The 22,505-nt window shown below is 35.9% G+C and overlaps 1 protein-coding gene and 1 long non-coding RNA gene across 6 annotated transcripts in view; one reads left to right on the top strand and one right to left on the bottom strand.

Moving 5' to 3' along the window:
- LOC105468044 (par-3 family cell polarity regulator beta) overlaps positions 1 to 22,505 on the bottom strand; it is a 1,086,746-nt gene that overhangs the window by 763,266 nt on the left and 300,975 nt on the right. The window lies entirely within an intron of this gene.
- LOC105468040 (uncharacterized) lies at positions 2,631 to 7,526 on the top strand. The gene is made up of 3 exons (XR_979244.3): positions 2,631 to 2,713; positions 3,086 to 3,168; positions 7,391 to 7,526. It is a non-coding gene; the product is annotated as an uncharacterized lncRNA (long non-coding RNA).

Here is a 22,505-nt window from a genome sequence, read left to right as displayed (position 1 = left end):
TGGTATGTAATGCATAGAGGCCAGTAATCTATCAAAGCACTCACTTACATATGTGTCTGTAAAGTGCGAGACACTCCTCTAAGCACCAGGTATAGGGAGGTAAGGAAATCAGACAATGTCCTCTGTCTCAAAGGTCCCATTCAAAAGTGGGAGATAGACCTGAAGCCCATAAATAAAATTAGTTCAGATAGTAACGAATGCCAAGAGGATAACAAAACATCGTTAAATGGGAGAAAGATGAAGGTGATAAGTTTAATATTAGACTAGTACTAGATAAGATGGTCAGAGAAGCACTCTTTGAATAGGGAACTTTGCGTGGACACTTTTAATTCTAAGAAAGATTCTGGGAGTCAAACAAACAGCCACTGCATTAGTTCTATCAAGAAAGGATGTTGGGTGGTCAAGCAATTAAAAAAAGTCAATTTAGCTGGGACATGCTGAGTCAAAAGGAGGTTGTGCTTCATGCTGAATTAGAGAAGACAAAAGGGCCAGATCATTTGGGGCTTTTCAAGTCCCAGGTAAGAAGTTTACATTTTAATATAAGTCAATTAATTGTGACTGGATGGTTTTATCATGGGGAAAAAAATGGGTCCCATTGTAAAGCTCCCTTTGACTTCCATATGTGAATCTGGCACGGGGCAGGGCAAGGACAGAAGTACAGGAATGGCTTAGGAGTATGCTATCGTCCTCCAGGCAAATGACGATGGTGACTTTAAGATACAGGAAAGTGGAAGTATAAAGACAGAATAGGAAAGAGTCTATTGGCAATCAAACAATCTCCCCAGTGAAGCGCTATCACAATGAAAGGAACACCCCCATGGAAAATGAAAACACAGATGACAGCTTAAATGAAAATGATCCACTTAAATTTTTTTTGGAATTATAAACAATGGGGATTGACAAAGTTTGCAATAATAAAGCCCTTGTTCAAATTCAATTTTCATAAAATTCAGCTTTACCTTGCTCTTGTGGATGTGTTCTGAAAAGATTTTTCTTAACATGAAAATCGGTGTCTGTGGGAAAACTCAAAGGCTTATTAGGGAATACTCTGTCTTTTGTCATACACTAAAAATCTGTCTTTGAGGCACGGAAAATTTCATACACGTTGAGATCCACACTTATCCCAGTATACTTTTCTATCTATACGGCCTAAAGGCCATTCGCAAACTACAAATGGACTGTCTTACCAAAGTTTATTTGCAAATCAGTTACTTGGGACCCAGAACATAAATTTCCAAAGAAACAACATTGTGTTGTAAATAATGGCTAGATTACTTAGCCAGGCAACCAAAGTTCTAACTCACACTGTATTTATATTAAAATACCAAAGCTGCAACAATTGTAAATATTGCTTCTATGGGAAAAGAGGCTGAAATTCCGATTCGTAATGCCTGGTGTCTGAGAATGAGAATGAGGAGTTTTCCCATATCCTGATGCCTGTCTTGATACCAGAAGGGGTTTGGGGGTCTCAAACCACAGGGGCTGAGGGTTCGACTCCTCACCAGTGTAAGAAAGGTGATGCAAGGATGGTGTCTCCAGTGGAGGATGAGGCACTGGGAGTCAGGGATACAAGAGGTATCTGCATTAATTCACTCAACAAGCATCTGGCTGGAAGGTGGAGATGAAACAATGAATAAGGCTTCATGTGTCTCATCCCACAGTGCAAAGCCTTTATCACAGTGGGAGGGGAGGCAAGAGGTATTGATAGAGACAGGAGACAGCCAAGGGTCCCCAGCGAAACCCCACCTTCAAGGCTAAAACAGCCTGAAGGCTGAAAAACCAGACTGCTGGTCCCGGATGAAGCCCGCCCTTTGCCGACTGTTTCTCTCTGAACAACGCCCACCTGCACACTGGGAGGATGGGGTGGAGGCTCAGGAGGTTTGCGCCATTTGCAGCTGGGAGGAGCCTGGCTTCTTCAGTTCCTGGGTGGTGCCCTGGGATTCAATCTCTAAGGTGAGAAACCTGCTAGCAGTACTCTCTCTCACCCTGCTGAGTGTTATTTATTTTTTTTTCTTTTTGCCCAATAAATTCTGTTCCTCATCCTTCTATGTGTCTCCAAGCCTAATCTTTCCTGGTCATGTGACAAGAACTTGGTTTTAGCTGAACTGAGAGGAAAGTTCTGCAATAGTAGAGGGGAAAAGGGATGTTTGGGAAAAAGTGAGGCTCTGGTGACAAGAACAGATGTGAGTGTCCTAGTGAGAGGTTCTTGGGGACAGAAGAAAAAAGAAAGAATCATGAATTTAACTAAAACTCATTCAGTCTCTGATATAGTATAAACCTTATAGATTCCATCTGCCTAAATCAACCCTCACATTTTACAGAGGAGGAACCTGGTACTAAAAGGCAAAGGAGTCCAGTGGTAATTGTGGAATTGGGTATAAAGTGCTTGATAATCAAATGCCTATTCATATATGCTAATCAATATCAATTTTTCCTTTTAATAAATTATACCCTGGAATAACAGGAAAAGCTTCAGCCATTAATAAAAGAAGGACATTAAAAGCCACTCCCTTATTTTCCAGGTGAGATAATGGAGGTGCAGGGAGGTAAAGTGATGTGACTTGCGTAAGATGAAGTCATAATGAGGGCTGCCTGGCTTGTGTGACCCAGAGGTTTCCACTGTGCTTCCAGCATGACCAGCCTCATCGCCAAAATGAGGACAAGGAAAAAGAGCTCTATCGCTGGGAGTGGATATCATATGTAGACTAAAAAGGTATATTCCTCTAAGCAAAGATTTTAAACATAATTTCCCACTTATGAAAATTGTTCATTGGTGAAAACAATCATACATGATTTAGACCCTCTTTACCTAATATAAATATGGAGTGAAAGTTTCTAAATGAATTTTCCAAAAAATTAGTATTTGCCCTTTAAGTGACAAAAATTTCGCTTTTTTTTTTTTTTTTTTTTTTTGAGAAATTTCTTCTTTCAAATGTCTTAATTGAATCAATTGAAATGAGTTTTTCCCCACTGAAGTCCTGAAGCCATCATTTCACTTTGGTAATTGAGTAATTTTTATGGGATCTTTCTTATCTGAAGCTGACTCTGTCCCGTTTTATCGGCATGCTTCCCTTCCCTCCTGCAGCTCTCTAATTCCAGTCAGATGCTTCTAGTCTTCTACAGACTGAGACAAACCGGATCATAAGGACTGACAGAAAATTATGTAAGGTAAGAGTCCAAAAGCCAAGAGTACTTCTCAAAAGTTAAATAATCATTATGATGGTAATTTTGGTGGCTCAGACGCATCTCCAGTGACACTATTCTGAATATAACTTACTTATCCCTTTTGATCTCAGTTCAGTAGCATTTTCAATTACATCCAAAATCTCAGCAGTTTCTGAATAATTGAGATAGCAAAAATTTAAACTTCAGTGAGATTTAATTTTTAAGAATATATATAGAATTGGTTTTTCTACTTCAAGTAATACATTTCCACTTTAAATTTCATTTAAAACAACACTAAATATTTTTCTTAATACCCTTCTTGATAGGTTAATTAGTTTAGAAAAACCAAGTTATATATTTCCACTTAAAGTACTACTTGTGGATAAAAGTTACTATGTGAAAGTCATCTAAATTAATTAATTCTGGAAACACAATATCAAATAAGAGGTACAAGAGAGACAGAGAGATATTAGGTAGCAATAGGCAAACAAGCTACAAATGAAAAATTGTAGCAGCCCCCAATGAAATCATTAGGAACTAAATGCCTATTTGTAACAGGTGGCTTCAGAGACTCCAGAAAACAAATTGGAGATGTGTGGTAATGACTATAACCCCCTAAGTGATTCAGTGATTCAATTATGCACAGCCTTTGCAGGGAAAACTTTACATTTTTGTGTCATATAAGCCAAACCTGACTTCACTGTACATTATTTTAGCCCACTGCTAAACAAGAACCACTGCTAATCTGCACATGTGAAGCCTGGGAAATAAGGTCTTCAATAAAGACTTTTTTTAACTTATCAAAAAGAAATGTGGATTACACTTTTTATAAATAATGTTTCAAAGAGATATCTTTTCAGTTGTAAAAACAGAATGAATGTGTCCAAATATTCAGTCAGCATAGTTGGTTTAGATGATCTCTAAAAGGCTCTTCCATATGAAACTACGTTACAATCACACCAGAGGGAGCACACTTAGGAAACTTAATAACAACAACTCTTCTCTTTCCTTGCAGTTAACAATTGAATATCTTTTACCAGTCTCCATTCTGCCAAAACGTTTTCTGTATACAAGCTGGCAGCACTGGAGAAGTTGTCATCTTCTTTCTTTCCAACTCTTAGCAATGGTAGCCAAAAGTCTCTTTGTTGCTCAAATAGTCCATGCCATCTGCCAGCAGTTTCTCCATCCTGCAGTACCATCTGCCAGGCTCTGCTTCAGCGTCCAGGTCACGTTGCCTGTATGCTATTTCAAATGGCTCTCTCACCAGAAGAGAGAGCGAGCAAACCAACACCTTTTGGTTTTAACCATTCTTGGTAATCCTCACAAACACTGTCCTCCAGCTGACTGGTTCTAAACAGGGCAAAAAGCTCAACAATTGGAATGAAACAATTTCCTTTGTTGTTGTTGGTTTTTTTTTTTAGCCTAAGAAATTAGACAGCTATAGAACGTTAATATAATCAGTCATTGATATAACACATTTTTATAGCTGCGATTCCTTTTTGTTTTTATAATGTATTCTTAATTATAATAAATTATTCTTCAGATAAAAAAGCAAAAAGAGGAAAACAATCCGTATTTCTACAGTTAATCCTGATTATTTTAAAAGCAACTCCTGGCAGAAATTAATAATTCAGATGAATGTTATTAACAGTATAATGCTAACTTTATGCTGCACTGCACTATTCTTCATTCTAATCTGCTTAAAATTCTTGACTTTAAAGTAGAAAACAACAAGAGCCGCATAACAGTCCCTTAACAAGGTTAAGCCTAAAGAGTTCCATTAATATCCTCCCTAAGGCCACCAGGAAATTCCTTAAAGCGAGAGAGTTTCAGGATTTGCTGTGGATTATGCTCTAGGGCTTTTCTTTCTAGATTTGTTACTGCTAGGAATTTATCTTATGTCTCCATCACTGCCCGGCCTTCAAGGGAGGCCCTTTTTATTCCCACTCATCAAAAATCCCAGGATAACTCAACTACCATGAAATGTGGAAGTCCTTGCTATACTAGCACCAAAATTAAATTAACATTCAATTGAATGTCAGGAATCAAGTTCATTCATAAGAAATTACATTGTTCTACCCAAATGTCAGAAAATGTACATATTTTAAGATGCAACATCTGAGGTTTTCCAATCTTGACAGATGGCAATGTACGCCATAGGCATGTCTGATCTTTATACATGGGGGAGGGTGCTCTTATTATATTAACCTCCACATTTCTTTTACATCTTTTAGCTTTGTAGACCATAGATCTTGATGTTGGGGTATATGGCTATTCTCATCCATTTCTAAAAACATACCTACTTTTATACTCCTAATATGTGCAGAGTAAAGTTTCTAGTTTTTGTTTCCCAAATTTTGATTCACAACAGAATAGCACATACTTGTTATAGTCGAATACTTCCGAATACCACTAAATAAAATTTCATCATACCTATCACTATGCATATTCTGCTCACTTCAAGAAAAAAAAAAGAAAAAACTGGCTATTAAATCTTGCTCTTCAATGTCATTTTTTTGCCTTGAAGCATATATTTAATAAACATCATGCAAAAGTATTCACATCTAAGATTTTACATTCAAATTTCACTAAAATTTGAGAATAAAAAAGTTCTTAAAAACTCTTACTTTTCAAATATTTAGACAAAACCCATATGAATATTGGAAATATGAGAATGATGCATAATTTTGTGAGCATTAAAAGCAATAAATATTCTGAAACATAATGTTTTTAAAAATTCTAACTGAAATCAAATGTGTTTTTAAATAAATTTTATATATTGAAGGTATATAACAAGATGTTATATGATATATATGTATTTTGCTATATATTTTACATATTATATGTGTATATATAATATATACACCTATGTAGAGAGTAAAATTGTTACTGTTGTGGAATAAATTAATATACCCATCATCTCACATAGTTAACCATTTCCCCTCACACGGCAAGAACAGCTATAATCTATTCATTTAGCAAAAATCCTAAATACAATATACTATTAATGTACCCTATGTTGTACATTAGATCTTTGGATCTATTCACACTAAACATCTACTACTTTGCATCCTTTGACCTACATCTCCCTATTTCCTCCCCCACCCCAACTCTGGCAACCACTGTTTTATTCTCTCTATATATTTCATTTTCCTTTTTTTTTTGATTCCATAGGTAAGTGAGTTCATGCAATATTTTCCTGTTTCTGGCTTGTTTCATTTAGCAAAATATACTCCAGGACCATCCACGTTGCGGCATACAGCAGAATCTCCTTTCTTAAAAAGGCAGAATAGTATTCTATTGTGTATATACACCACAGTTCCTTTATTGGTAGATACCTAGATTGTCTCTATCTCTTGGCTATTGTGGATAATGCTGCAATGAACATGTTTTCAATTGAGGTGATCCTCTCTGGTACTTTAACTTGAAAGATATTTTACCATTTGATGAAAACTAAGGTCAATATGATAGTATTAACGTATTTGATAAAATGAGCAATTAACTAGTTTCCTTAAGTTTAAATATGTTATTTATATATACTCAAACTTATGGAATCCATTGAATGCATTTACGATATTATGGAAACACTATTGTATCCATTTACACCATAATTTAAAGTTTGGAACTGTGAACTCAGATAAATTCCATTGAGGCACAGTTTGAAAGACAAATCCAAATTACCAAGTGTTCAGGACCAACCCTCCTTTCAGATGATCAAGGATCTGTAGAAGGATGTGTTTGTCTTGGGATGAGCTTTTGTCTTGGGATGAGCTCTTAATGGGGTTCAGAATCTCTAATTATTTCATCTTGACATTTGAGAAAACTTCAGAAGCAGGAAGGCCATTCTCACCTTCCCTTGGCTCTTCTCCCCTGAAGCAGGCTATAAAATCGAAGACGGTCACTCTCTGACTTTCTCCCCAGAAGTGTTCTTCTTATGCTTGGAGGAAAGAAACATTCTTATCTCTGAAGATATAAAGAAGAATCTGAACAAGTAGGCCTTGTTCAACCCCTGTCCCCCAGTTTAATTCCATTAGATCATACTCCCTGTGTCCAAACATATTTCTCTATAATTATCAACTTCTTAATAAAACTTAGCATAAAAATACACAGGTCTCTCTGTTTTTTTGCATCTTAATTTTCTTATGAAGTGTCCTATGTCATGTAAAACTTTTATATTAAGTAAATTTGTATGATTTTTTTCTCATTCGTCTGTCTTTTCTTACAGGGGCCTCAGCCATGAACCTAGCGATGGGTGAGAAATCAAATTTTCCTTCCTCTACATTCTCTTCCACATAAGACAACTTATAAAGGCACCAGTAGCTTGAGAGACTTATACAAACAGGATTTACTCTTAAGATAAAGAGTTATTTTTAGATAAAGGCTCTCCGCTAAAATGTATGCTGCAAATTTATGAACTCCTGAAGAAAGACGTGCCTTCTTGAATCTGAATGATATTAACTGAAGAAAGTTGAAAAAAGATGCTCAAGTTTCAACAGGTGATTGATATGCAGCATTCAAACAGTGATGCAAAACACATAATAATATGAATTTCAGTGACTTCAGCAATAACTGATAGTAAGTGGGAGATTCTTTTTTAAATTTAAAAGTGGAGTGGGGGGGTCAAATATGGAACAAGAAAAGACCCATAACAACCAAACCAATCTTGAGCAAAACAAACAAACAAACAAACAAAAAACCTGGAGGCATTACACACTCTGATCTAAAAAAGAAAATCCTAAAGCTCTTATAATCAAAACAGCATGGTACTGGATGACATAAAACAGACATATCAACCAATGAACATGATAGAAATCCCAGAAAGAAATCTATGACACACAGGTGCCATATGGGAAATAAGTAGAGTCTCTTTAATAAATGGTGGTGGGAAAACTGCATATTCACAAGGAGAAAAATGAAATTGAACTTTTATCTCACACCATATTCGAGAATGGACTCAAAAGAATAAAGAAATCTAACATAAAACTTGAAACTATAAGTAGAAGAAAACAAGGGAAATGCCTCATGATACCAGTCTAGGAAATGATTTATTGGATAGCATTCCAAAAGCACAGGCAATGAAAGCAAAAATAAACAAATAGGATCACATCAAACTAAAAATTGTTTCCTCTGCACAACAAAGGAAACAAGAGAGTGAAGACACAACCTAGATTGGGAGAAAATATTTGCAAACCATCCATCTGATGAGGGGCTAATATTCAAAATATATAGGGAACTCCAACAATTCAACAGAAAGAAAACAACTTGATTTAAAAATGGGCAAAGGATCTGAACAGGCATTTCTCAGAAGAAGAAATACAAATGACCAAAATATATATGAAAATAATGCTCAACATCTCTAATCATCAGAGAAATACAAATTAAAACCACAATGAGATATCAGCTCCTGCCTGTTAAAATGACTATTACAAAAAAGACAAGTGATAAATATTGGTGAAGATACGGAGAAAAGGCAACCTTTGGGTACAGCATTGGTGGGAATGTAAATCAGTACAACCATTTTGGAAAATAGTATGGAGTTTCCTAAAAAATATAAAAATTACCATATGATCCAGCAATCCCACTTCTGTATATATTTCCAAAGGAAATGAAATCAACATGTCAAAGAGATATCTGCACTCCCATGTTTATTTCAGCATTATTCAAAAATAGCCAAGATACGAAAGCAATCTAACTATTCATCAATAAATGAATGAATAAAGAAAATGTGGTATGTTTACACATTGAAATACCATATGGCCTTTAAAAAGAGAAAAATTCTATCCTTTGGGACAACATAGATGGAACTAGAGTACTTTGCTAAGTGAAATGAGCCAGGCACAGCAAGGCAAATACCACATGATCTCAATCACATGAGGACTCTAAAGAAGACAATCTCATAGAAGCAGAGAGTAGAAAGGTGGGTACCAGAACATGGAGCAATGGGGAGAAAGAATGGGGGGAAGGAAAATGTTGATCAAAGGTTACAAAGTTTCATTAGACTGGAGGAGTAAGTTTTAGTGATCTACTAAACTGCATGGTGACCACAGTTAGTAATAATGTATTATATGTTTTAAAATTGCATGTATATATATATATATATATATATTTTTTTTTTTTTTTTTTTTTTTTTTTGAGATGGAGTCTCGCTCTGTCTCCAGGCTGGAGTGCAGTGGCATGATCTCGGTTCACTGTAACCTCTGCCTCCTGGGTTCAAGAGATTCTCCTGCCTCAGTCTCTCGAGTAGCTGAGACTACAGGCACATGTTACCACGCCCAACTAATTTTTGTGATTTCTGTAGAGATGGGGTTTCACCGTGTTGGCCAGGATGGTCTCAATCTCTTGACCTCATGATCCTCCCAGCTTGGCCTACCACAGTGCTGGGATTACAGGTGTGAGCCACCACGCCCGGCAGATACGCATATTTTCAGGTTACATGTGATCATGTAAAATACATTTTTTAGAGCCATGCACTGTGGCATGTGCCTGTAATCCCAAATACTTGGGAGGCTGAGACAGGATAACTGCTTGAGCTTAGTAGTTCTCACTTTTTGCGACAGGTTCTCACTATATTGCCCAGACAGGGCAAATATTATAGTGAGAACCTGTCGCAAAAAGTGAGAACTACTATATTGCCCCTGTCTGGGCAATATAGTGACACCAGCCTTCCCTGCATGCTATATAAATGTCATGCCTAATCCAACCAATCTGTGAGCCCTATGTAAATCAGACACCGCCTCCTCAAACCAGACTATAAAATTCAGGGCATCCACTGCCCACTGGTCCTTTCCGCTCGCTCGGAGACCACTTTCTATATAGAAGGAGCTGTTTCTCTTTCTCTTCCTATTAAAAACCTTCGTTCCTAAACTCCTTGTGTGTGTCCATGACCTAAATTTTCTTGGCGCCCAGTGATGAACCCCAGGGTGTAGATCCCAGACAACATAGCTGTTTCAAAAGTATACATACCTTTATGATGAGACTAATATTCACATTTTGGTAATATTTGTTCTTTTTGACTAAAACTATGGGCTATCCTCTGTTCAGGAGACATTTTGCCTGATGTCCCGAGGATGTCAACAATTCTGAAAGCTATTGAGTATCTTCTATGTGTTCAGCATGGTGCGTTCAGTATGGAATATTCATGAATTCAGTCTTGGGGGAAAACAATGCCCCATTACCGGAGTCCACTAGAACACTTCACTGCTTTCTGCTTCATTATCATTATCTTTGAAAAGATTCATACTTTCTGCTTCATTATCAGTACCTTTCAACAGATTATCTAGACTGCCTTGTTTTTCTTACCTCCTCTTATTCCAAACTAGATTCCTTCATCTTTCTCAGGAGAATCCTTGTCTTTATTGTAACCTATACTTTTAGCATGGAATGCTCTCATCACTTCTACCTCACCTATCCATCTCCCTTGCTGCATCCAAGAAGGAAAAATCCTGAGTTCTTACTGAACAGCACCACTTCCATATAGACCTTGAAAGAGTTGGCTCCTCACATCTTTCTTCCAGTTTACTCTTCAGTTTCTTGACTCTCCTGAGTTCCTTTCCACCTACCCCTCCAAGCTTCATCTTACATCACTTGTTCCCTCATCTGCTTTACTTCATTCTCATAATGTTTCTTTCAGTGTTTTGAACTCTCCAAGCTCTGCTCTTTCTCAGGATCTTTGCAAATGCTCCTCTGTCTACCAAAAATGTTCTAATCCTTGCTTTTCCATTGCTATTTTCATTTCTTCTTTTATGTCTCAGCATAACATTCCTCCCACAGACATGTTAGTTTGATCCCTAACTCTATTTATATAAAACTCCTCTATCCACTCTAACTCCTTTACTTTTTCTACCTAGCATTTACCACAACTTGTAATTATACACTTATTTGTGCCATTACTTATTAAAATGTGTATTATTTATTAAAATGTGTTTCACATGCTAGAATGAGGCCTATATGGGCAAGGATCATATTTATTGTGTTCACTGATGCCTCCTCAGCTTCTAGCAACATGCTAAATGCATACAAAGTGCTCAGTTAACATCAGTGGGAAAAAAAATGACTGAACATGTCCTCTGTTTTCTTTTTGTTTCTAAAGTTCGTTCATCACTCATTTAGTTATTTGTTATGGTTGTCAGCATATTCTTTAGTTTGCTGAGCTTGTGTATATAAGAAGTTTCAATACTGACTTCCATTGCCAGCTTTCTTATGTCTGACTTATTCTGTATAATGAAAGTGGAGAACTGAATGAAGACCAAATGATTATTGCAGTTTGCTGAACTCTTGGACTCAAACAACGCAACCCAGCCTATCATTCTGTCTGAACTTTCACACAGCCAGGCTTCATCGAGCCAGCACTAAAAAACTGTTATTCAAAATTCAGCCCAGTGGGACATCCACCAAGAAGACTTCCTTGACTCCCTAAGTTGAGTGAGATGTCCTCTATTTTAATTCCAAACTCCTCCTTTTATTTCTTTATTATGGATATTGCACATAGTACTACAATCTATAACTTACTCAATAGTTCCTATGGAACATATGTTTTTCAAATCAGAGCTAGAATATACTAATACCTGATAAAATTTGATGAATGATTAGATGCTCATAGTGATAATCATTAAAAAAATAGTTATAAGGAAAATAGAGTATTAAAAATAATGCCAAAGAACAGAAAGAAACACTTTCTAACACATTCATGCATATCTTGATAACTAAATAATCCAATGAACTTTAAGACATTAATATTTCATTATTTCCATATTACATTATGAATATAAAGAATTGAGAAATACCATATAATAACTTAGGACCTGAAAGAACTTCAAAAATGTTAACTTTTATTATCAAATTAGATTGTAATGGGCTTTCCTTTATTATATACTGTATTTTATTAGTGACAACTAAATATTCAACAGTCCCCATTCTATCTCAATTAAATAAATTTTAGCTGAGTTACTGAGCCTTTAAAACTTAAAGAAGTTAGCACTTAAAATGGAATAATTAGAACCACTTTTGTAATTCAGAAACAAGACACTCTGGAGCATTGCATTTCTGTAGAATTATTGCATGTCTTAAGCACATTAAGACTGACACCAAAGGCACAATGCCTCAGCCTCTTGAGAAATATACTAATCCCTAGATATCCACTGCTTAAAGCTGCTTGCTGTGTATAGATTTTTTTTCCAGTATTTAGATATCAACTCAAAATTTTTTTACTTCATGTTTATAACATTATTCCAATTTGTATTGGGAAACAGTATGACAGCTCTCTTTTTACAATATGAACATTTAAACTATTGGCCAAAAGGAAATACACAGTCATACGCTTTATTATGAAATTAACTTTATGTATTACCCTAAGTTGTAACAGTCCTTAACCAGAATCTCCCCTATATACATACATGAATCTATATATACACATAAATATATACACAGTATTTCCCACAGGGTAATAATGAAAATTAAAGAGAACTGAACTCCACTGGAATTTAAAAGCAAAATAACCACCTAAAACACTATTAAGAAAGCCTCAAAAATAGCAGTTTGCCAAAAAACAAACAAACTCGTGGCAAGAAACCTAAAAGACTAAAACAGATTTGGAATGTGTTACAGGGCAGTCATTTGTTACACACTACTGTCATTACTCTCTAACACCTTCCTTATATCACACTGTGGGAGCTGTAGTGATTTCACACTCAAACTCTTTCATCAATCAAAACCATCTATTGAAAAAAGATTGTCAGCCTGGTGCGGTGGCTCATGCCTATAATCCCAACACTTTGGGAGGCTGAGGCAGGCAGGTCACCTGAGGTCAGTAGTTCCAGACCAGCCTGGCCAATATGGTGAAACCCCGTCTCTACTAAAAACATAAAAATTAACTGGGCACGGAGGTGGGTGCCTGTAATCCCAGCTACTCGGGAGGCTGAGGCAGGAGAATCGCTTGAACCAGAGAGGTAGATGTTGCAGTGAGCCGAGATCACGCCACTGCATTCCAGCCTGGGCAATAGAGTGAAACTTAGTCTCAAAAAAAAAAAAAAAGAAAAAGAAAAAAAAAAGATTGTCAAGTGCTACATCCATGTGTTTTTGTTCTTGTTGATATCATTCTGTTGGCCAGTTGATAATGTACATTTTATTGCAATGTGTCCGTTTATTAATAATGACATAGGTCCAAGCTTTCTAATCTATTTAACCTATATAAAATGTTTAATGGCAAACTCAAATACAGTTGGATAGTCACAGCAAAACAATAAGTATCACTGAATCTTATTTTAAAGTTAATGGTAGAATAAAATCCTGTAAAATAAAGTTTGAATTCAGAATCTAGTTTGGTGAAATGTTTACCATTCACTCTGACAACAAGTTGGTTAGTCTAACTATACTCTACTCATTCTAATATTCTTCTGCTATTCTATTAAATCAGAAGCCTTGAGGAAAGTCACTTTGGTTAGCATGAGGGTGGGGAGGGAGGAGATGATTACTGCTTACCACACCCTTCCAGGGCTTACAAATAGCAAAATCACACAGCCAGGCGGACTTGAATTATTTTCTACTTTTGTTTATCAATTTTTCTTGGTGACTAGGGGAGACAAGCAGAAAGGGAAGTGTGTGTTTCACCAAGGTTAGTAAATGGGAAATAATGGAGCTCCTCTGGTATAAACCAGGGTAATCATTACGCTTCATTTTATAATGGCTTAGAACACTGACATTCTATTTGGGAATACTTACATTATTCAAGTTTTCCTGACCTGAGAAACATTCTCCCCACTTTAAGAACAATTCTGCCAAAATGTAAGTACAATCTATAAACCAAATGCAAGCCTTCTACAAAAGACTGTACTTCCACAGTCTTTGTCTTACTTCACCAGATGGAAACAATATGATTCCTTGTACAGCACTCAGTGCAATTTGCCAGACAGTCATAATGATCAAGCTACCAATACAAAAACAGGCATATACCATGTGTGGAGCACTGTAAGACCTTATGCAAAAACATAAAAGATACATTAAGCACAGTCCCTGTCCTAGCTTACAAACTATGCAAACTCATAGGCAGTCACATGTTTCAGCATTTGGTCAGTGCCTGCTCAGCTACGGTAGAAAAAGAGTGACACCCTCCAGTAGGAGTCAGGGGCTTTGAGAACGCCACCAGCACTGCCCGCTAGCTAACACGAAGCAAATATGAATACAATGAGCTCATATCGGCAACTTCCTGCTGAGCTATGATCACCAAATGCAGCAACTGCCTCTGCCTTTTACATGTTTTCATCACTTTCACCCCATTAATCATATATATGTATATATATACACGTATATATGATTATATACGAGTATATATGTATATATGATATATACGTGTATATATGATATATGTGTATATACATATATATGAGATATATATATAGACTGATTAAGAAAGTTCACCTAGGTTTATCTCTCAAAAGCCTATGAGACCCAATCACAATAAATAGACAATCTCAGCTGTCCCAGAAAGGTTTACTTTCTGCAAAATATCAAGGCAACCCAGTGGTTTCAATTACTTCTTTTCTATTGGAAGAATGAATTCAAGTATGAGGTACTCATTTCCCATTTGTTTATTTAGTGGAAATAACAGAAGAAGAAAAGTAACAAAACAGGAACATCACGCCACGGAATATCATGCCACCAAATCTCACATCACATACTGTTTTCAATGAAACAAAATGGAGACAAAATATAAACTAAGCTTCAAGTAGCAAATCTGAAAGCATCTAATACTGGAATTTTGCCAAGGCAAACCATGCAAGTTGTTTGGCAGGACTGACTACCATCTGAGACCTGGATTAACATGTGCCAGCTCCAAAAGACTTGTAGACATGTATGGGCATATGCATAGATATGTGCACATATCTAATATGTTAACTCTTCAGCTTTTAGAAAAATACCAATTTATTTCATTCACTATGCACTAATTCTCAATTTCTCCATTACCAGAAACCACCATTGTTTCTGGAAATACTAAATGACAATTTACTTATCCTTCTGTAAAACAGTAAGTCACTTAGCTCCCAATTTTTAATGATTACTTAGGCCAGCTGCACAAAAAAAAATGATAATTTAAACATAAGTTCTAGTCATGAGTAAGAATACACTAACAAATTAAGAAAGAACAGCGTTTTGAAAAAATTTTTTCTTTTGAGGAAAAACTTTTTTTTTTCTGACAAATGCTAAATAATGTGTCACTGTCATTTATTAGATGCCCATGAAGGCCTAAGGTGTGAAAACGCAGTCTTTTAAAGATTCTTCAAATTAGTATTTTGGGATGATAACATTGTACTAACATTTAAATTTCATGAAAAGGTTCAGAACTTATATTACAAAGATGTCAGCACTTCACTATTCCCTAAGTACCAAGATTCTTCTCATATTAGTTAGAATTCAGTGTCTCAAACTTACTCATGTAAAAGGTTGCAAGAAGGTTAATATTCAGCCTAGTCCTATGTTGAATCAGCAATGCTGAATGGTTGAGTTAGAAGTCTTAATTACAAACATATTTACCAAGAGTTTCTATTTTTAAATAATATGCATATAGTAATTTGTGAATTAGAAATAATCTTAATTCTCAGGAGATTCTTATGTCCTGTACGTCCTACAGAGTATTCATTTTTCTATCTTCTTGAAAAATGACAGCACTCTAATTATTCTGTCAAGATTAATAGACCCCAAATTTGACTCTTAAATCTCAGTGGATGTCTTTTTCCAATAGCCACTTCTCCTAATTTGTGACATTTTTCTTCCCTAAAATTGTGTGTTGCAAGAATTTTCATAAAGTCAATTTATATAGCCAAACAACCTCTAAATCAAAGAAATAGAATGATATAATCATGAGAGAAATTAGAAAACAACTTAAAGAATCTTAACAAGAGCTTTACAAAGGACCTTAAAGATTGATTTTAAAAATTGTTTATAAGCTATAAACTTTATCTTCTAATGAGACAGAAGAAACTCTAAATGAGAAAACTAAGTCAAATAAATTTTTACTTGAAAAATGTTATGAAATGAAGACTATAAATAACGTATAGATGGTAAAACTCAAAGTAAGAGATCCAGGAAGTTAGCAAGCACATATGCCAGCTTTTAGTTTAAGAATACAGACTTTATTTTTAATATATGCTTAAAATATATATAGATACATAGATAGATAATAGATAGGTAAATATATAGAGTGAGACTCTGTGTATCTATTTATCTATCTGTCTGTCTATCTATCCAAGCTGGAGTGTGCAATGGCACAATCATAGCTCACTATAACCTCAATCTCCTGGGCTAAAGCGATCCTCCTGCCTCAGCCTCCAGAGGAGCTGGAACTACAGGCATGTACCACACACCCAGCTAATTATTTTTTATTTTTGTAGAGACAAGGTCTCACTATGTTGCCCAGGCTGACAGCTGATATTTTGACAGCAATTCTGGAAGCCAGAAAACAGTGCAGTAATATTTTTCAATGCGCTGATAATTGTCAAATTAAAACCCTACACTTACTAACTTCTACAAGCAGAACCGAATAAACTTAAAAGACAGATGGTAACCAGTGGTCCCTCCTTATCCACAGGGGATATGCTCCAAGACCCCCGGTGGATGCTTAAAACTGTGGATAGTACTGAATCCTATATATACTATGTTTATTCCTATACATACTCACATATGATAAAGTTTAGCTTATACACTTCATAAACTTTAGGCAGAATAAGAGATGAATACAAATAATAAAATAGAACAATTATAACAATACACTGTAATAAAACTTATGTGAATATGGTCTCTCAAAATATCTTATTGCACTGGACTCTTCATTTTTGTGAGGATGTAAAATGATAGAATACCTATGTGATCGGATGAAGTGAGATGAATGATTGTGGCTGTAACTTTTGCAGTTTCAGACCCAACAGCAAACTAGCACAAATTTCTCTTTCCTTCTTCACAATTTCATTGATAGAAGATTCCTTCTTACCACAGATCTTAGTAACCTCAGCATATGACATTTTCCTTTCCTTATTGAGAACTTGCACTTTTTCACTTAAAGAACTTGACGACGACTCTTTGGCATATTCAAATTGCCAAAAACACTACACTTATGGGACATTATTCAGTAAAATAAGAGTTACTTGAAAACAAGCACTGAAGTACCACCACAGCTGAACTGATGACTTAGAAGGCTACCAGGTGGAATGGATAGTAGCCTATAGACAGTGAATATGCTGGACAAAAGGATGATTCATGCTCCAGGTGAGACGGTGTGAGATTTCATCACACTCCTCAGAATGGAATGCAATTTGAAACATATGAATTGTGTATTTCTGGAATTTTTCAGTTAATATTTTAGGGCCACAGATAACTGAAACCACAGAAAAAGAAGCTGCAGATAAAGGTGGACAACTATTTAAGTATTTGTCATTTAAGACCTTAATTAATTATGCATGTTAAACTCGCTAGTTTTTTTTCATGAATCTAGGCAAGCTAACTCTAAAATTTCAATTGTTTCAATTCTGCATGTGTATGCACACTGATTTGCAATTTAAGCATATTTCTTATGGTGGCTTCCAGTCAAAGCCATTTGAAAATCACTGTTCTATAGTTACAGCAATAGAGGACAGCAGCTACTCCTATAACGTAGTTGAAACATAAACGATGCTAGGCAAAAAAAAAAAAAAAAGTTACAGAAAAATAGCTGTTATACATTTCCCTCAAGAAACAAACATACCTAAACAATATATAGTTTCAGGATATAGAAATATGTGGCAATAATCTATTCCTTAATCTGTGTGATGACCACTTTATTCTTGAACCTGTGTATATACAGATTATGATAAAAGTAACAAACTTCAAATATGACTATATTAAAATACGGAGTATATCTCATAAGAAGAGACAATCCCAATTTCTATGGCTCTGTAATTCCCTCCTTTCATCTACAGTCAGAGGATGAGTTTGAAAGGAATAGTGGACTGGGCATATTCCCTGTAGTTCAGGGAAGTGAACACATTACAAGCTGTCAGAATCTCCTGGTATAAGAATTAATTTTTTTCTCAACAAGGAGACAATACATTCATCCAACAAGGAGATAATGTGTCATCCATATGTAGAAGAAAATGGCTTAAGAAATACTGTCAGGTATAGGAAGCCTCCTGACTATCTCGTGTGCTCACTGGACCTTGTTTGTACTTGTACACACGTAGCTGGGGAAAGAGAGAGAGAACGACAGAGCGCAAGTGCTCTTATAACTCTTCTTTTTAAGGACACTAACCCTATCATATCAAGGCCCCAGCCTTACAAAGTTATTTTATTTTAATTAACTCCTTATACTCACACTGAGGGTTAATGCTTCGACATATGAACTTTATGTCGGGGGAATGATCAGTTCACGGCAATGACAATCAGGGATTAATTTTAGCTATTAGAATTCTGCAATGTATATGCCTATGTATTTCTCTAGAACAGATACCTAGCATTTGAATGCTGGATCAAAAGTTACACATTGTTTTTAGTTCCAAAAGTTGTTTTATAAACTGCCCTACCAAAACGGCTTGAGCAATTTCCATCCCCACCATTGGTCATATGAAGAGCAACTGCCTTCCCACACCAGTGTGAGAAAGCAAACCCTGGATCTTACCACTCCTTATCCATTTGACCAATCTCAAGAAAGCATTTTCTTTTAATTACCAATTCCTAGAGAGTGAGCGTGAGCATTTTGTCAATGTTTGCCATTCCTTTCCTCTGTAAATCTGTTATTCAAAACCTTTGCATTTTTTTTTCCTTTTCTTCATTTGTTTTACTATTTGGAATTATAGAAACTTTCCTTCATATTCAAGATATTAATCCTTTGACCATTAATTATTCTTTTCCCAATCTGCAGATATTCTTTCTCAATCTGGCTCTTGTCTTTTAACTAGGTATGGTGTTTTATCACATACATATTTTCCACTTTTATTTAGGCATATATGTCAATTCTTCATATAGGTAAGAAGGACAATAAAATCTTGAAAATATTTTTCAGATCACTTACGTCTATACATAGCATTTAGGAAAAAATGACTTTTAAGTAGTAAGCCATTCAAAGAAGTTTGAGATTGATGTGTAGTTGTGAAGGATATAGTTTTATATGAAATAAAATCAACTGAAATCAGAGTCTATTCACTTGTAACGGCAGGGGTCTATGTATTTACCTATGTAAAGGTAGGGGTCTCCTATGTAAGGCTCTCAGAATTGAAAGAAATCAGCCATACTCTTATATTGCACAAAAGAGCAAATCAAATTTCATGCATAGGTGCAGTCTTTAGAATTTCTGTTTTTCATAAACTGTAGAACAAACAAGGATTACCAAGATTTTTAAAAGGTATTATCACCCCTTACATATCTAACAATGTAATTTTTACTCTATGAGTAAAATCTATAAAATATTAAAATATACTTCTAGCTGGTATTTGATGATTTCTACAATACAGCTTATTTTTTAAAAAAAATTAAAAAGCATTATTAAAAATAACAAATTATACCTATAAAAAGCTAAGATTTTCCACACAAAAAAGTTGTTCAAAGCAGAAAGTTAAATCCTAAATTACCAGAATATGCAGCTTTAAAGAAATTAGTTATTTTCATCTTCCTACTTCAAGTCAGCAAGAATATCATGTATCATAATGAGTGGTGGCTACATATACTTTTTATAGCTTCTAGTTTATTCCCTTTGAGGGTAACATTAACACCTGTCAGACTGTACTCTATTACATTCTCCCAAATTGACTTCCAGTTTAACACATGCTTCTATTTTCAACTCTCATTTAGCTATAGGTAATCCTCAGCGTGCACGATACATTTTCCTCTTTTAAGATAAGTACTCTGTGAGAGGTTTTATCTTGAAAATCTTGCATCTTTTTTCCCTTAACAATTTGACCTAGAAAAGTGGCCCAGTGGGGGAGGACAGTAAGAGCAACTGAGGCCAAATGGCCATATACTCACATATAAACAGATAATAGACTTCTCATATTTAAAAATACATGAAAGGGGAAAGTCAATAATGTAAAGTTATTAAAACATTTTCAAATAAAATAAAACTTACAACTTTTTCAAGATCTTATTGGAGAACTACACCTTAGAAAATGTTTATCTCACAAATAATTTAATGGGTTGATTTGAGCTAAAAAGAATAGGCCTGTAATTCAGCTGGAGCAATGCTTTATCATTTGGTCAATGCTTACTGACTCCTATCACATGCAAGTCACTATGCAGGACTTCATCTTTGATGTAAAAACATGTAACACCCAGCCCCCGCCATCCAGGTGCTCACAGGTTAGTACCAAAACGTTAGAATTTAGCATATTTAATATCATCTACCTAAAATGACATCTGTGAGAGCATTTCTTTATATTTCATAAAGCTGGGTTTCTATAAACATTCTTTTATAGCTCATTGAGATTACAAATTAAAATATTAAACTAAAAAATAAAATTTTGCATTTTTACATCTCCTAAACTAACATTGCTAATCAACTTCAAATGGCTATAAGCAATGACTCAGGATGAGTCTATTTCATGGTTTTTATCTAGTGATAATTTACTTAGAGTGGTACTAAAATTATTTACTCTCAGACATCAATGAATGATAACTTATGAATGACTAAGTAACTTTTGTACAGAAATAATAATTACGTAATTCCTTGGGACAAATTTGGATAAAAACAAACATAAGTGCACACATTTAAAAGGTAACCATTTCCTTTGGGAAAGGCGTATTTGTGATTAGGTAAGACAATGTCTGTCCTTTATGCATAGTTCACAAACGAGTAGTTTCTCAAAAACTAGTAGTTTCTCTCTCCTCTCTGCTAATTTGCTAAATACATCTGACAGAATTTCAGCTTTCATCAGCTTTGTGCATTGCCATTACTCATAAGCAAAATCAGTATTAAATAAATTAGTATTACCTGATAGTATGGGGCTGTCAGGTTGCAAAAAAATTTTGGAAATAGAACTTTTCCTTTGTAAAACTCCAAAGAATTTTGAGATCCTCTGAATAACATGTATGAATGAAAAAGAAGAGAAAATAAAGACACATTGAGAACAAATACAAAAACATATTTTGATCGAAAGAGTTGAAGCTTTAGATCCAAACAGACAAAGGCAGAAATTCAGATGCACCTGCTTCTCTGGCTTTAAACTCTGGGCAGGTTGATTAAGGAAACTGAGTTCTGGGCTGGGTGCGGTGGCTCACACCTGTAATCCCAGCAGTCTGCGAAGCCAAGGTGGGCAGATCACTTGAGGTCAGGAGTTCGAGACTGGCATGGCTAATATGGTGAAACCTCGTCTCTAATAAAAATACAAAAATTAGCCAGGTGTGGTGATGTGAACCTATAGTCCCAGCTACTCAGGAGGCTGAGGCAGGAGAGTCACTGGAACCCCACAGGTGGAGGCTGCAGTCAGCCAACATCACGCCACTGTACCTCAGCCAGGCCAATGGAGGAAGGGAAGGGCAGGGCAGGGGAGGGGAGGGGAGGGGAGAAAAGGGGAGAGAAGTGAAGAGAAGGGAAGAGAAGGGAAGAGAAGGGAAGAGAAGGGAAGAGAAGGGAGGAAGGAAGGAGAGAGACAGAGACAGAGAGAGAGAGAGAGAGAGGGAAAGAGAGAAGGAAAGAAAGAAACTGAGTTCTGTACAGATGATTATGCAGCATAGATACACCATGACTTACATCACAGAATTGGATGGAAGAGTGAATGTCATGACTTGGACAGTATCTAGTGATTAATAAATGGTAGTGTCCTCCTCCATCCAACTATGAAGCTGACTACTGAACCTTTGGGGAAGGCTTGTCTCATTTTTTTCTCTCTCCAAGCTTTCACTAGTTTAACAACTCTCAAAGTATGGGCCGAGGTTTAGCGGGATCGCCTTCACTTAGGAACCTGTCAGAAATACAGATCCTCGGGGCCCAGCTCAGACCTACCGAATCAGGAACTCTACCAGGAGGGCCCAGACACCTACGTTTGAATAAGCCCTCCAGGAGATTCTGATTAACCCTGGAGTTTGAGAACTACAGATCTTGTGAATCTGAAGCTGAGGAAAGTTTTGCCAAGTCTAGCAAAAATGACCTACTTTCTCCTATTCTGGTACATTTCTTAATGACTCAGCTTCCCTTCGAGAAATTTAACAGCTTTGAGGAGCTAAGGTAGCAGTCCTCAGTGACTCAGCTGTAGAGAAAGCAAAAAAGCAGCCCACAGCACAGGCCTGCTGTACAGAGCGATTTTCTTCATCAGAAGTCAGGTTTCAACAAAAATGTAAAATGTTTTAACATTACAAAATACATTGTTTCAAAATCATCTTTTCCAGACATT

This window comes from Macaca nemestrina, chromosome 11 (genome assembly GCF_043159975.1).
Source record: "Macaca nemestrina isolate mMacNem1 chromosome 11, mMacNem.hap1, whole genome shotgun sequence".
Classification (NCBI taxonomy): Eukaryota; Metazoa; Chordata; class Mammalia; order Primates; family Cercopithecidae; genus Macaca; species Macaca nemestrina.
This window is presented reverse-complemented; position numbering and strand designations above follow the sequence as displayed.